Source organism: Triturus cristatus, chromosome 3_1, assembly GCF_964204655.1.
Source record: "Triturus cristatus chromosome 3_1, aTriCri1.1, whole genome shotgun sequence".
Taxonomy (NCBI): Eukaryota; Metazoa; Chordata; class Amphibia; order Caudata; family Salamandridae; genus Triturus; species Triturus cristatus.
This window is the reverse complement of record NC_140583.1, coordinates 662,851,630-662,864,732: the sequence shown is the minus strand read 5'-3', so window position 1 is coordinate 662,864,732 and position 13,103 is coordinate 662,851,630. Positions and strand designations below refer to the sequence as shown.

Sequence of the window (13,103 nt, the reverse complement as noted above, 5' to 3'; positions counted from 1 at the left end):
CATTACATACTATATGCCAGTTTTTCCTTACAGCTCGACATATTTCATCTCTTTGTCTGTTAGAAGTCAAAATCAATCTCGGGTTTGATGATTCAGATATTTGCTTTCTGAGATTTCGATCTGGTTCACTATTTGGTTATAACAACAATTCATCCCTACATAATTGATTGGTTTTCCTTATGGCTGCTTCTATCGAATGGCTGGAGTAGCCCCTGGCTAAAAAGCGTTCTTTACAGTGCTGTTGTGCCAGGACAAGGTCTTCTTCTCTGCTACAAAACCTATGCATCCGAAGCATTTCCCCGTAGGGGATACTGTGTATTGTATGCTTTGGATGGAAACTAGATGCGTGTAGTAGGGTATTGCCTGCCGTAGGCTTTCGATACAACCTGGTTTCCAGCTTATTATTGATCACAAATACTTCGACATCTAAAAAGCAAACTGAATGTTCACTAATGCTGTATATGAGATGTAGATTTATGTCATTGTTGTTAAGACTAGTAATGAAAGCTTCTGCACTCTCTCTATTGCCTTGCCATATCAAAAATAGGTCGTCTATGTATCTGACCCATTTAATCACATGATTGTGAATATTGCTATAAAGTGCATTGACAATCACCTCCTCCCACCAACCCATATGGAGGCAAGAGTAACTTGGAGAAAAGCTTGCCCCCATAGCTACTCCTCGTACTTGCTGATAAATTTGGTTCTGAAAGAGGAAATAATTGTTGTTCGAGCAAAAATTCAGTTAAACTAATTATCATTTTGTTGTGATTAAGAAACTGTACGGGTCGCCTATCCAGTAAGTGCTTCAGAGCTCTCATACCATCTTTATGGTGTATACTTGTATATAAGTTAGAGATATCTATAGTTATTAATAGTCATTACACCATTGACATTCATACATTTTCTTTAAAAAATGTGTGGTGTCCTGTATGAACGAAGGTAAGGCTCTCACGTACTCCTGTAGGAATGAGTCAATATAGATAGATACATTTTCTAACAAGCTTTGTTTAGCAGAGATAATTGGTCTTCCCGGAGGTTTATTGATGTCCTTATGAATCTTCGGGATGAAGTAAATCACAGGCGTAACAGGATACTCCTTTTTAAAAAAAAAAAAAAAAAACATTCATCTTGGTTTAGGAGTCCAGCACTTTTCCATGCCAACAGTCTTTTAAAAAGTTCGTTCTGTGCTGTCAAAATTGTTACTTTGTTACTAAATTTATAGCACGACCGATCATCAAGTTGTATGAGTGTTTCTTCTAAATAAAGATTCTTCGGCTAAAGCTCCACATTTCTCCCTTTGTCAGAGTTTATGACCAGGGAGTCATCCGCTTGTAATTTTTTAATTAGTTGACAATATTGATGTTGGCCCGCCTTCTGATGTTTAATAGTAGCCTGTGTTTTATGATTTATTCTTTTTATCTCGGTCAAAACTGCTTCATTAAATGCGTCAATAGAATCTCTTGGTAGTATTGGGACAAAGGTTGACTTAGATTTTAAGCCGGAGTTGACAGTGGCATTGGTTTGAATTGCTTGATTCGCAAAAACTCGATTTATGGTTTGAGAATCCAATGTTGGAGAAGCATCCATTTCGAGGGCTTGCATGTCACACAGTAGGAGAGTGTCCGATACGGTCAGTGGGTAAGATATCTCTTGTGCTGTAGGGTTCAGAGTTAACAGAGCTGTTTTAGTTTGTTTTGAACTGTAAAACTTTTTTAGTTTGAGCTTCCGTATGTATTTATAGACATCCACTCTAGTCTGTGTGTATTCAAAATTCGATTCCGGACAGTAATTTATGCCCAGCGAGAGAAGCGGTTGTTCGGCTTGACTTAAGGTTACTTCTGAGAGGTTAATGATAGTATTTGTATTATGTTCTTTGAGTTTTAGTTCTGCCTCCAGTTCCTTCTTACCTATATATATCTATATATATCTATATCTATCTATGATTTTCATATATAATTTTTTATCTTCTTCCCGGGGTCCCCGCACGTGGGCGGGAATATTCAGTGCTTAGGACTATTGATGAGGATCCCCTGGAAGAGAACTGCGCTTGCTGGCGCGGAAAAAGAAAGAACTGACGTCAGCGTGCATGGGTGGCGCCCAAGTAGTCTCCGTAACGTCATCTCGGAGCTTACGATGCCATTGATGGACGCGGAGCCGCACGACGCCACCTACTGACGCGCAGAGGTACTGCTGACGAAAAACTTTCCGGATCCCGTCGGACACCTGGGGATATTCTAAGGTAGGGAATCTATCACTAACATGTCTCTTTCAGATCACTACGACGCCCATTACGCTGTTTGCTGCCTGTTGCCCCTGTGGGGGGCCCAAAGACCACAAGGACCAGAGTCCTAAGCAGCTTGCTGCCACTAACGCCCCTCCACAGCGCAAGGAGGCGCTACAAAAATCACCGAGGGATCCTGCGTCTGCGCCAGTCAGAGCCTGGAGGAGGCCGGGCTGGGCCACCCCTTTGAGGCCTACTAGTGGAACTTTCATCCGGAGCTAGTGGCAGGGAAGAACGTGGTTAATAGGCACTCGAAAGTCTGATCACCTTAACATGTTTTCTGTAAAAATGGGGAAGCGTGATAATGCCGGGAAAAAACAAACGTTACCCCTGCAATCCACAACAACCCACCAACCAACTTTGATTGACAGAATGCTACAGAGGGCTATCGCGGTGGTGTACACTGAAATTGAATTAACTGAAAGGCGCTTATCGCTAACCCTGGATTTAGTCTTTCCCTTGACTAATCATGATACACCATCCACATTACCAGTTTATGACTCCTAAGCCTAAGCCAAGGACTCGTGCAATGGTATGCGAATCATCCAATGCGGACTTGCAGCCGGAGGCTGCCCTTCCAGGCCCTGCTAAAAAAGGGAAACCTAAACCAGTAGCGAGAGTGGGGACCAAACGCAATAAGTGTGCCACGGAGCCTACAATGAAGGTTGACTCCGGGAAGGGAGGGCTTGGCAGCTGCTCCCTGGCAGGCATAGACAAGCCAACTTGGGTGACCAACCTGGTGGTGGAACTACAGGTTCAAATAAGGGATATTGTCAAGAATGAACCTAATTCTTTGATTGTACGGGTAGATAAGCTTGCATCCATGGTTGAGACATGGGTAGGCAAGTCAGAAGCATCCCAACGGGGAGGGGGGAAGAGTCTGCAAAATAAATAAAAAAAATATATATATATATATATATATATATATATATATATATATATATATATATATATATATATATATATATTTATATTCTCCTTTACGCTTGCCCTCCGGATAAGGAGCACTCGAACACGAGTTTAGCTTCAAGCTTTTATTCCAGGTATGCGCACATTCAAAATGTCAATTGCAATTCAGCTCCGCCGTGATGAGTGCCTGACGCGTTTCAGAGTGAGTTCCACCCGCGTTTCAGAGTGAGTTCCACCCCTTCCTCAGAGGCTCCGGCAGTTCCCTGGATGTGAAGTGACACTCCCCTATATTTGAATGCCTAATTGCACGTCCTGATTGGACTTCTCAGTTACATCCTGACGCTGAGAATTCTGGGCAATGTAGTGTCACCATCTCTTCATCATTGATCGAAACCGGGAAATATTGCTGGCAAAGTTTAAAGCCCTCAACGGGCCTTGACATGAGGATGCGCGCTCATCCTCCCCTCGTGTTCCACAAACATAGCGCCGATGCATATCAGTTCTACGTGGCCCCCTGTTCACGGGGTGGTGCTCCTCGGCGGCTGGGTTGCCGCCTAAATACAGTCCTTTACGCTTGCCCTCCGGATAAGGAGAACTCGAACACGAGTTTAGCTTCAAGCTTTTATTCCAGGTATGCGCACATTCAAAATGTCAATTGCAATTCAGCTCCGCCGTGATGAGTGCCTGACGCGTTTCAGAGTGAGTTCCACCCGCGTTTCAGAGTGAGTTCCACCCCTTCCTCAGAGGCTCCGGCAGTTCCCTGGATGTGAAGTGACACTCCCCTATATTTGAATGCCTAATTGCACGTCCTGATTGGACTTCTCAGTTACATCCTGACGCTGAGAATTCTGGGCAATGTAGTGTCACCATCTCTTCATCATTGATCGAAACCGGGAAATATTGCTGGCAAAGTTTAAAGCCCTCAACGGGCCTTGACATGAGGATGCGCGCTCATCCTCACCTCGTGTTCCACAAACATAGCGCCGATGCATATCAGTTCTACGTGGCCCCCTGTTCACGGGGTGGTGCTCCTCGGCGGCTGGGTTGCCGCCTAAATACAGTCCTTTACGCTTGCCCTCCGGATAAGGAGCACTCGAACACGAGTTTAGCTTCAAGCTTTTATTCCAGGTATGCGCACATTCAAAATGTCAATTGCAATTCAGCTCCGCCGTGATGAGTGCCTGACGCGTTTCAGAGTGAGTTCCACCCCTTCCTCAGAGGCTCCGGCAGTTCCCTGGATGTGAAGTGACACTCCCCTATATTTGAATGCCTAATTGCACGTCCTGATTGGACTTCTCAGTTCCATCCTGACGCTGAGAAATATATATATATATATACCGGCACAGGACACGCACTCTCGGTCAGGTGCTCTGCGAAATTCAACTAACTTTCTGGATGGCGCAATGAAATTGCTAACGCAGAGCCCCCCCAAGCGGAAATATTGCCACGGAGCTGTACCGTCTGCAAGGGGAGAGAGGAGGAGTATTTTACGCCTGAATAAGGGTATCGAGTGGCACAAATCGGAACATCTGCATCTGGGCAGGCAGCGGCGGAACATGTAGTTAATCGCCATGATAGGGGACACCACTGTGTGTTTTGGACTTTCTTCACCACTTGATGAAGTCTCCACGAAACTACGTAATCCAGAATGCAGCCTGCCTGAACATGCTGTGCGAGGAGGCACGCACCTGGGAAAAGGAGGAGGAGCTAAGAGACTGTTTGACTGTGAGTGGTCTCTGCAGGCTCAAATAGCATTCCAGGTGAATAAGACTACTCTTGTGACTCCGGCACTGATGAAAGCCTTACGGCCAGAAACGCGTCTGCCTCAAGCGTTTCACGGACCTCTTTGCACGTTCCAAACTGCCTGAATAAAGCCACTTTGAATCCCGGAGCAGTGTCCTGCTTTCTTTACTCGTAAGTGAGCATTTCGTAGTATATATATATATATATAACTTCTACAAATATTCAGACCCTCACCCCACCCCCAAATATGACCAACCAGGTTGCAAATAAAAAATAAATAAACAACCTCCTTTTGGCTCAGATCCTCTGAAAGAGTCAAGTGAAGTGGAGGACATACACTCAGTGTAAGAAGTTTGTATTACTGACTTTCAAGTCCTAGCGTACAGTCTATCAGAATGACTTGTTCTCAGTCCCAGCAGATCTTTTGTTATTTTTATATTTTAGCCGTTAAGGGATCGGAGGCAGGGCTGGAAAGGATTCAGCAGACTGAAGTCCAAAGGTGGAACGGGTCCCCTACAGACTCTAAAGAGGGTATACTTAGAGAGCAGCACACTGGGCATAAAGTGTTTTTGGAGGTGGAACATAGGTCTAGCAGTGGCACGTCCGTAGTTCAAAAGTATCCCATGTCACTCCCTGGAGCACATACCACTTGTGTTTGGCAAGTTCATGCATGAGTTTGTCTGTCCTGACCCCTTAGAGATTTCACTATGATTGACAGTCACAGAGGTGTAAATTGCCGGCCAGTGCACAACCTCATTGCCTCCAGACACAAGCCTGTGACCCAACGCTGCTTTACTTATTGCATTACCACATGGCCATCGTGTTGTCTGTCAACATGTGATTGGAAGTGCCCTTGAAAGCAAAAAGGCCTTGACAGATGAAAAGCAGCTGCATAGGAGTTATGTGATGCTGCTGCTCCATCAACGACCAGAGACTTCTGATCTCCACCCTTCCATGGGCTTCCAACAAAGATGATGCATCCATCATCACCACCATGTTCCAGAGGACAGGATGTGGAGATCAGATTGGTGTCGGTCATCCACCACTGGAGGCCCTGAGTGACCTCGGATATGACCTTGTCAGAAAGGTTTTCCCCAAGGTTTGGCCCACAACAGATGCAGGTTCCACTGAAGAGCTTGCATGTGCCACAAAGCATGGGGTACCATCTAGATACAAAATGTAAACAGACCAAGGCGTCTCAGAAACATCAAAGCTAAAACAGAAGCTCTCACCTAAAATATATTATTGTCTCACACTTGCTGCATAAGTAGAAAAGCCTTTAAGGTGATCATATGGCCAGGAAAAGGATGTGGCCAGTGAGGCCACCTGCTCACCGATATTCAGCTGCTCTCCATTCTGTTCTAAGCACGCAGATGGGGCCCGCAGATCACTTGCCCAGCGCGAGTGCAGCCTGGTTCTTGCACGCTCAAGCGGTGGGGGAGGAGGAGGGGGTGGTCAGGCTGTTATTCATGCGCCACCAGGAGCTCCCCCTTCTGGTCGCTGTCCCTTCGCCCTCATCTAGAGGGCTGTCGGTTCTCAATGACTTCCCCATGGCCCATTGGTAGCTGCACAGGGTACCGGCCTCCAGGACCAGATTTCCCCAGTGGTTGGTGGGTGACTTTTAGGGTTCTGGAGCACGGAACCCATCGCACCTCCAGGTCAGTGCCAACTGCCACTCTTCTGCACAACCCAGGGCCCCACCAGGGGTTCACCCCTCCTCTCTCGCCGTTGAGGTCTAGGCTCCCCCTCAGGCCTCATGCCCTAGCAGTCTGACTCGGGCACTCCCTACCATGCCCACCTGCCGGTCTGGGTGAGCACAGTCCTCACCCCTTGCTATGGTTTGGGGGCAGATTGGTCTCTGCTTTTTGGCAGGCCTTCACCCTGTGACCGCCATCTTGTAAGCTGCAGGAGGCTCTTGCTGCAATTTCTCCTATCTGGCCTCTCCCAAACCGTGTTTCGGTCTAGGGTCGGCTCTATCCTCTTGGCGGTTATTACTTAAGTTTTAGCAGTTGTATGGTGGGCCGGATGCGGTGGTGGGAACATGAATCGAGCGCAGATAAAGTGGCATGCCGGCAGAGCCGGCATAGAGAGTGGATTTTCAGTCACCACCTGTTGGTGATCTTGAACTCTAAACGTTGGAACATTGCTATCCTAGAAGGACTCAGAATATGGTGCAGGCGAACAACAATGGCATTTTGGACTGCAGCAACTATTGTATCATCCACTACACTGAAAACATGGAGTCAGGCCTATTCTGTGTAGACTGACAGCAGCAGACTGAAACCTAACAAAGCTGTTAAAAGCACTTTCGAAAGGTAGAAAACCACAATTTAATTTAAAAAAAAGGACACCCCTGAGTGCACCTGGTCTATGCTATTTAAGAGGTGTGATATTAGAAATGGCACGTAACAAATTACATTGTCACTAAATAGGCTATACCTGGCCTATTGGGACACATCAAAACAGATTATACACTTCAATCAATACCTTTTGACCTGTACTAGCTACAGATACCTTATTTTTATGTTTTAATAAAAATATCATCTAATGGTAAAGTAGGCATTGTATTAAATATCTGGGAAATGTAACTTTCAGAAAGCGACCTTTACCCTGCCTGAAGCTACTGCGGGATAATTTGCATTAGCTTTGCAGCAACTACCCAGCCTAATACTTGGCCGGTGTAGAATTCCTCCCAGGGGATACACAATAGGTTGAACTGAATGGGCGTAGAAGACTCCTCTGAGGTCAGCAGACTATGTAGAGAGAGGGCTGTGGGAATCCATTTGACATAAGTGTCAAATTTAACAGCCTTTTTTTCATATTTTTGAATTCTAGAACTCCACTGGGACCAAGGCTCCAGCTCGGCGAGCCTCAAATCGCGCCTACGTCATTGACAACAGAAACCATAGACTATCATTGCTGCAATGTGCTTTGGGTGATATTTTCCAGTTAAATCTTTAAAAATTCATATCTTCAGTTCCTCAGACTGGATTGTCGTCGTTTTGGTCTTATTTTACTCATAATATCGTTCTCTTCATTTTAAAACTGGTAGTGTAATTATATTGTTTTTGTGTGCGACTTTCTACTGTTTGTGCACTGCTTAAATACTTTACACCTTGCCTTGGATTTAAGCCAGACTGCTCTGTGCCAGGTCACCAGTGTGACTAGCAACCAAGCAGAAAGAAAGCATTTAAAGCAGGCAGTGCCAGACTGACTCAAACACTTTTCTGTCCATTGCCTTAATTCTCTTGGATTTCCTGATGGAAGACCCTACACTAAAATGAGGTCAGATTCACTATTCACATGGAGACTTTCACCACAAGGCTCTCTGCCTAGTGAAGCTGTGTCCAACACTGGTAACCATAGAGTCACTGTCAGCACAGAAAACAAATTAGTCCATCTAAACAATCTGGTTAACCACAACCTTGTAACAGAGGCTTTGAAGTAGAAAGGTCTAAGTTGCAAAATCTCTGTAAGAAGACCTGCTCTTAGCTTCGTCAGCGAGGTAAAAGGTAGGTCTGGTGCTCTTCTTCCCTAACCACAACTGTAAAAGAAGCACTTCATTTGGTGGTAGGTCCCCACACCAGAGGGAAACAGAGGACAAATCCAGGACAGGCCACTGGCATTCTGCAAAGATATAAGCCAACATCAGGTTAATGAGGGAGTAGCAAGTTATTTGTCTCCTATCATCAGCAAGATGGGGCAGGTTTAAGATTTTGTATTGTGTCAGAATCAGGCTAAAATAGCCTTCATCAACCTGAAGTATTGCTGAAGAGATAGAGGAACTAGAGGAGAGTGACCATCCACAACTGGCTGTGCCTTTATAATTATAATCACCGAACATGGGTTGAATTCTAGCAGATGGATCCTAATCTGGGGCAAAACAAACCAGATCCAAAACCAACACAGCCAGAGCTGATAGAGGCATGGCCAAGGCCTGCAACACAGAGGAGGATGAAGGACCCACCACCAGAGGTGGAGCAGACGGATGCCATTCAGGGTAAGCCAGTGCCAGGGGAGGGTTCAACAGTATCAACTGGACCAGAGAGCTCTTCGGGTTTCCGTGGGGCCGGAAGGCATGTCAGAATCATTCTGTATACCTGCAGCACTACCTCTTTCAATTAGATGATGGCCCAAGGAATTTAGGGCTCATCAGCTCCAGGATCTGCATCGGAAGGCATCAGATTTCTTAAGCCGCAAAAGCAAAAACTTTCCAGAGATTGCAAGGATCTTGACCTCAAAGAACCTCACTAACTTTTCCCATGTTTTTTTTTCTTGCATCTCTACTTCAGCCTAAGAGTCCTCTAGACTGGGACAGGTCCCACTTTTTATACTCGGACGTAGAATTTTGCATTCCACTCTGTAATGACTTTGGGGTGCATCAAGGAGCAATTTGTCACAGGACTTGGAAGTCATGTTTGGTGCAGTGGCACCAAATGCAGAAGCCAGGAGGATCCGAAAGCAATATTTGCTTCTATCATATGCAACAAGGAGGATAGTCAGTCTTCTTTAGGGGCAACAGCCCACACACTTGCCAAACGTTTGCTTCAGGAATGCTTGACTAAAGTACAGAAATTGGGATGGATGTGTGCTCTGGATCTGCATCGAAGGGTGCTGATAAAGAGGAACTTGTCAACACACAGGCATGTCACCATGCCCAGGGGTGGGATGAAATCATGATTAAGGAAATGGAGTCATGATGGAGGCTGGCTGCTCAACCTACTCCTACTACTGCCCAGGAGCTATAGAATAAGTTTTACGGATCCACTCTGGTGCCTGGGAGGACTAAACAGGTGAGAGGTCTGCAGTTAGAAGTATTCATCAGAATTAAAGGGGATTTTGTAAATATCCGTGGCTAATAAGATGGGAGAAAACACATGAACTGGAAACAATATAGGGACATTTTTAGAAGACCTTACAGAAAGACATGATATGGAAGGTGCAGTTGCTCAAATTTTTGACATCCTACACTTCATTCATTCTCTGGAACCACAAGTGCCTCAGAATTAAACGTAAATATAGCATCTAAAGTGTGGGGCATTTTGTGTATCCAGTGGACCTCTTCTTATTCAAGATCATGTCTTCAGTTGATGCATATTAGTTTAATTTAATCAGTAAATATAGTATTCCTAACCACTAGATTGCAGGTTATTTAGAGATTTTACTAGTTTCACACTGCAATATTGTAATATTTAGGCCACATTTCGGATCAAGACAAACCAACAGGAAGAGTAGACACTCAAGAATTGCTCCCATTATTAGGATTCGCCTTCCTTCCTCCCCTCATTCCACAGTTTTTAGACCTACAGAGAGCAGCGCACACTAGAACAGAGCATCTGACTCTAGACCAATGAAGCAACAGGGTTTGGGGAAAAAAATTAAAAATAACAATTGCATGGGATAAGCAACCTTCAAAGCAGTGAAAGTCATGGAGGATTTGCTTCTAGTGACAGTAGAATTTAATTACAGATAGCCACCATGTTTGTAGTCCACTTCGAATAAAATCAAGACAACTTTTGAGAACCCGGTCCTCTTTTGATCAGGCAACAAAGTCTCTAGGACAAAGCACAATTCCGCAATCTGTTCTTCCAGTTGTGTTTGCTGTCCTATTAATGCACTGTATGCAATAATATCTGGTGGGGTAGGCCTGGATGGGTACGAAACTACTACTTCCTCTGCTGTGTCAGTGTAAAAGTACTATAAAACCTCCACAGACTTACCTACTGGAGATTGAACTTGCTCAACCACTTCTTCCTCTTCCTCAACTTCCTCCTGTGTTTCCGGTGTAAGTGAAAAGTCCAGACATGTCACCTCTTGCTCTAGAGCTTTTTCTTGAGAAAATCATCGAACTCTCTTCCTACATAGTAGAGCCAGCATTTCAGCTTCGAATTGCCATTTTTTCTTTGAGACAAGAAATTTGTTTGACGCCTATCTCAGTTTGCTTCTTCATCATCAATTTGTTCTTCGCCGAAAGTTCTTTATCCCTCCCATGCTCTTAGTCAGATTTCAGCCTTGCGGCTAGCTCACAGAGTTTGCCTCCAACAGTTCTTTTGCTAGGATCTGTGGAGCCCTTTTGACTTTAGCATACCTTCTGGCATTGAAGACGGCTTAGTGTGTCTCTAGTCTGAGGTCTCTGTCTAGACCACTGTGCGTCCAGGTAGAATTAACTGATGTTTCTTCATTTTAACTTTCAGCAACTCCTAGATGTTGGGATCTTCTCATAGGGCATCCTCTGTGTCTTCATGTGTACCTTGATGTCACTGACACCCAAAGTCCTGTAAGGACTCCTGCTTCAGTTGGGAAAAACCATGGTGTACTGCAGCCACCTCGGTTTTTCTTGTCCTGATGGTGTTGGGTGTCAATTCTGCACAAGTAATGCATCCTTCTGACCTGTGGCCCTTCGGTAGACAGACTACAGATGTGAGAAAAATCGAAAGATAAAAATACTAAGACAATTCCAGACCCTTTCACTAGATGGTGGAATAACGCAAATCATGTAAATCCAAAAAAGATTCTCACTGCAAAACTTAAGTTTACAGCCCACAGATCTAGAACAACCAAACCAGCACCAGGTAAGCCAAGAAGACTTGACCTATATTTTCACTTTAAAAAACCAAAGGTTACAGGGACGTTATAGCGAGGTTCAGATTTCACTCGTACAAAAGCATAGCAATTCAGCAGTTATAGTTACCTGAGCTAACTATAACGTACACACCCGCAATTAACTGCTTATGAACTCACATATTACATCACTCATGGCATTGTCAATGACATCACTAATGACATCACTGACAACATCTGACAACATCATCCAATGACTGAGTATTTTCTAAAAGTTTATGAGTGAAAAGGATTATATTACTTAAGCAGTAAGCATCTGTTCTTGGCATTTAGAGCTGTAGATTCACATGGTTTGCATACTCCTGCCATCTAGTGTTAGGTCTGGATGTTTGTAAGGGCTATAAAAGCTCTTATGGATTCACATGGGATGATTGATGTGTGGGGTGTGAAAGAACCTGCTAAATCTGGCTTCACTTATTTTTCGAATCCTTTTCGAAAATACTCGAAATTGGATTATTTCTTTATATCCTCCTCAGAAATTAACAAGGTTGAAATCTCTAAACTTCCCAAATTCCTGTCGGATCATAATCCTTTGGTATTGTCACTTCAAATGGTAGGAGTACCTAAAACTCGGACACGTTGGACGTTTGAAAGGAAGTTGTTATTGGATACCCGTTATGTTGGTCATATCAGGAAATGGTTGGATGACTTTTTTGATGCTAATAGATATAGTGCATCACGAAATGGAGTTTGGGAGGCGTTTAAGGCCGCTTTTAGAGGTGAAACAATAAGCTGTGCAGCAAGGTTGAGAAAAGAGGACAGGAGAAAGGTTGAAAAATGTCTGGAGGATTTATCAGCTGCAGAGGAACAACATACCTTTGATATCGCTCAAAACCGGGCTAGTAATGAGAGCTATAGGCTAGTATCGGTAGCCAGAGCTGAATTACAGAAGGAGATCTCTCAGAGAGCAATGTTGGATTATCAATCGTCTAGGGCTAAACGGTATGAAACAGGGGAACAGGCAGGCAGAATATTAGCCTTACAAATAAGGCAGGGCAAGTCTAAAAATATTATATCTCAGATGGAAGAAAATGGTATAGAATATTCAGACCCTCCAGATATTCTCCAGGTTAAGAATTTTTATCAAAAATTATACACAGAAACAATATCAAATGAACCTGGGACAGAGGAGATTGCTGATAATGGCCCTCGTTTAGGGGATGCCGCAATAGAAGAGATAGAGAGGGAGATTTCTGGGAGGGATATAGTGGAAGCCCTGCAAGAGTCAGCTGTTGGCAAGGCAGCAGGCCCTGATGGAATACCTTTAGAAGTCTATCGATGCTTTGAGGCAGAGATTACCCCGCTTCTCAGTGATCTTTTCAACGGGGTAATGGGTACAGGAGTGGCCCCGGAATCATGGAAAGAAACAAACATAGTGGTGTTCCATAAGAAAGGGAAACCAAAGGATAAACCGGGCTCCTATCGCCCAATTTCGCTAATTAACTCAGATACGAAGTTATATTCTAAAATTTGGGCTAAAAGACTGGGTAGGGTCATTGGTGATCTCGTCTCCCCTTGGCAGCATGGATTTGTACCTGGGCGAGGT

At 44.5% G+C, this 13,103-nt stretch overlaps 1 protein-coding gene across 7 annotated transcripts in view; it reads right to left on the bottom strand.

The window, feature by feature from the left end:
* ZFAND6 (zinc finger AN1-type containing 6) overlaps positions 1-13,103 on the bottom strand; it is a 181,798-nt gene that overhangs the window by 37,561 nt on the left and 131,134 nt on the right. The gene's annotated exons all lie outside the window — the stretch shown is intronic.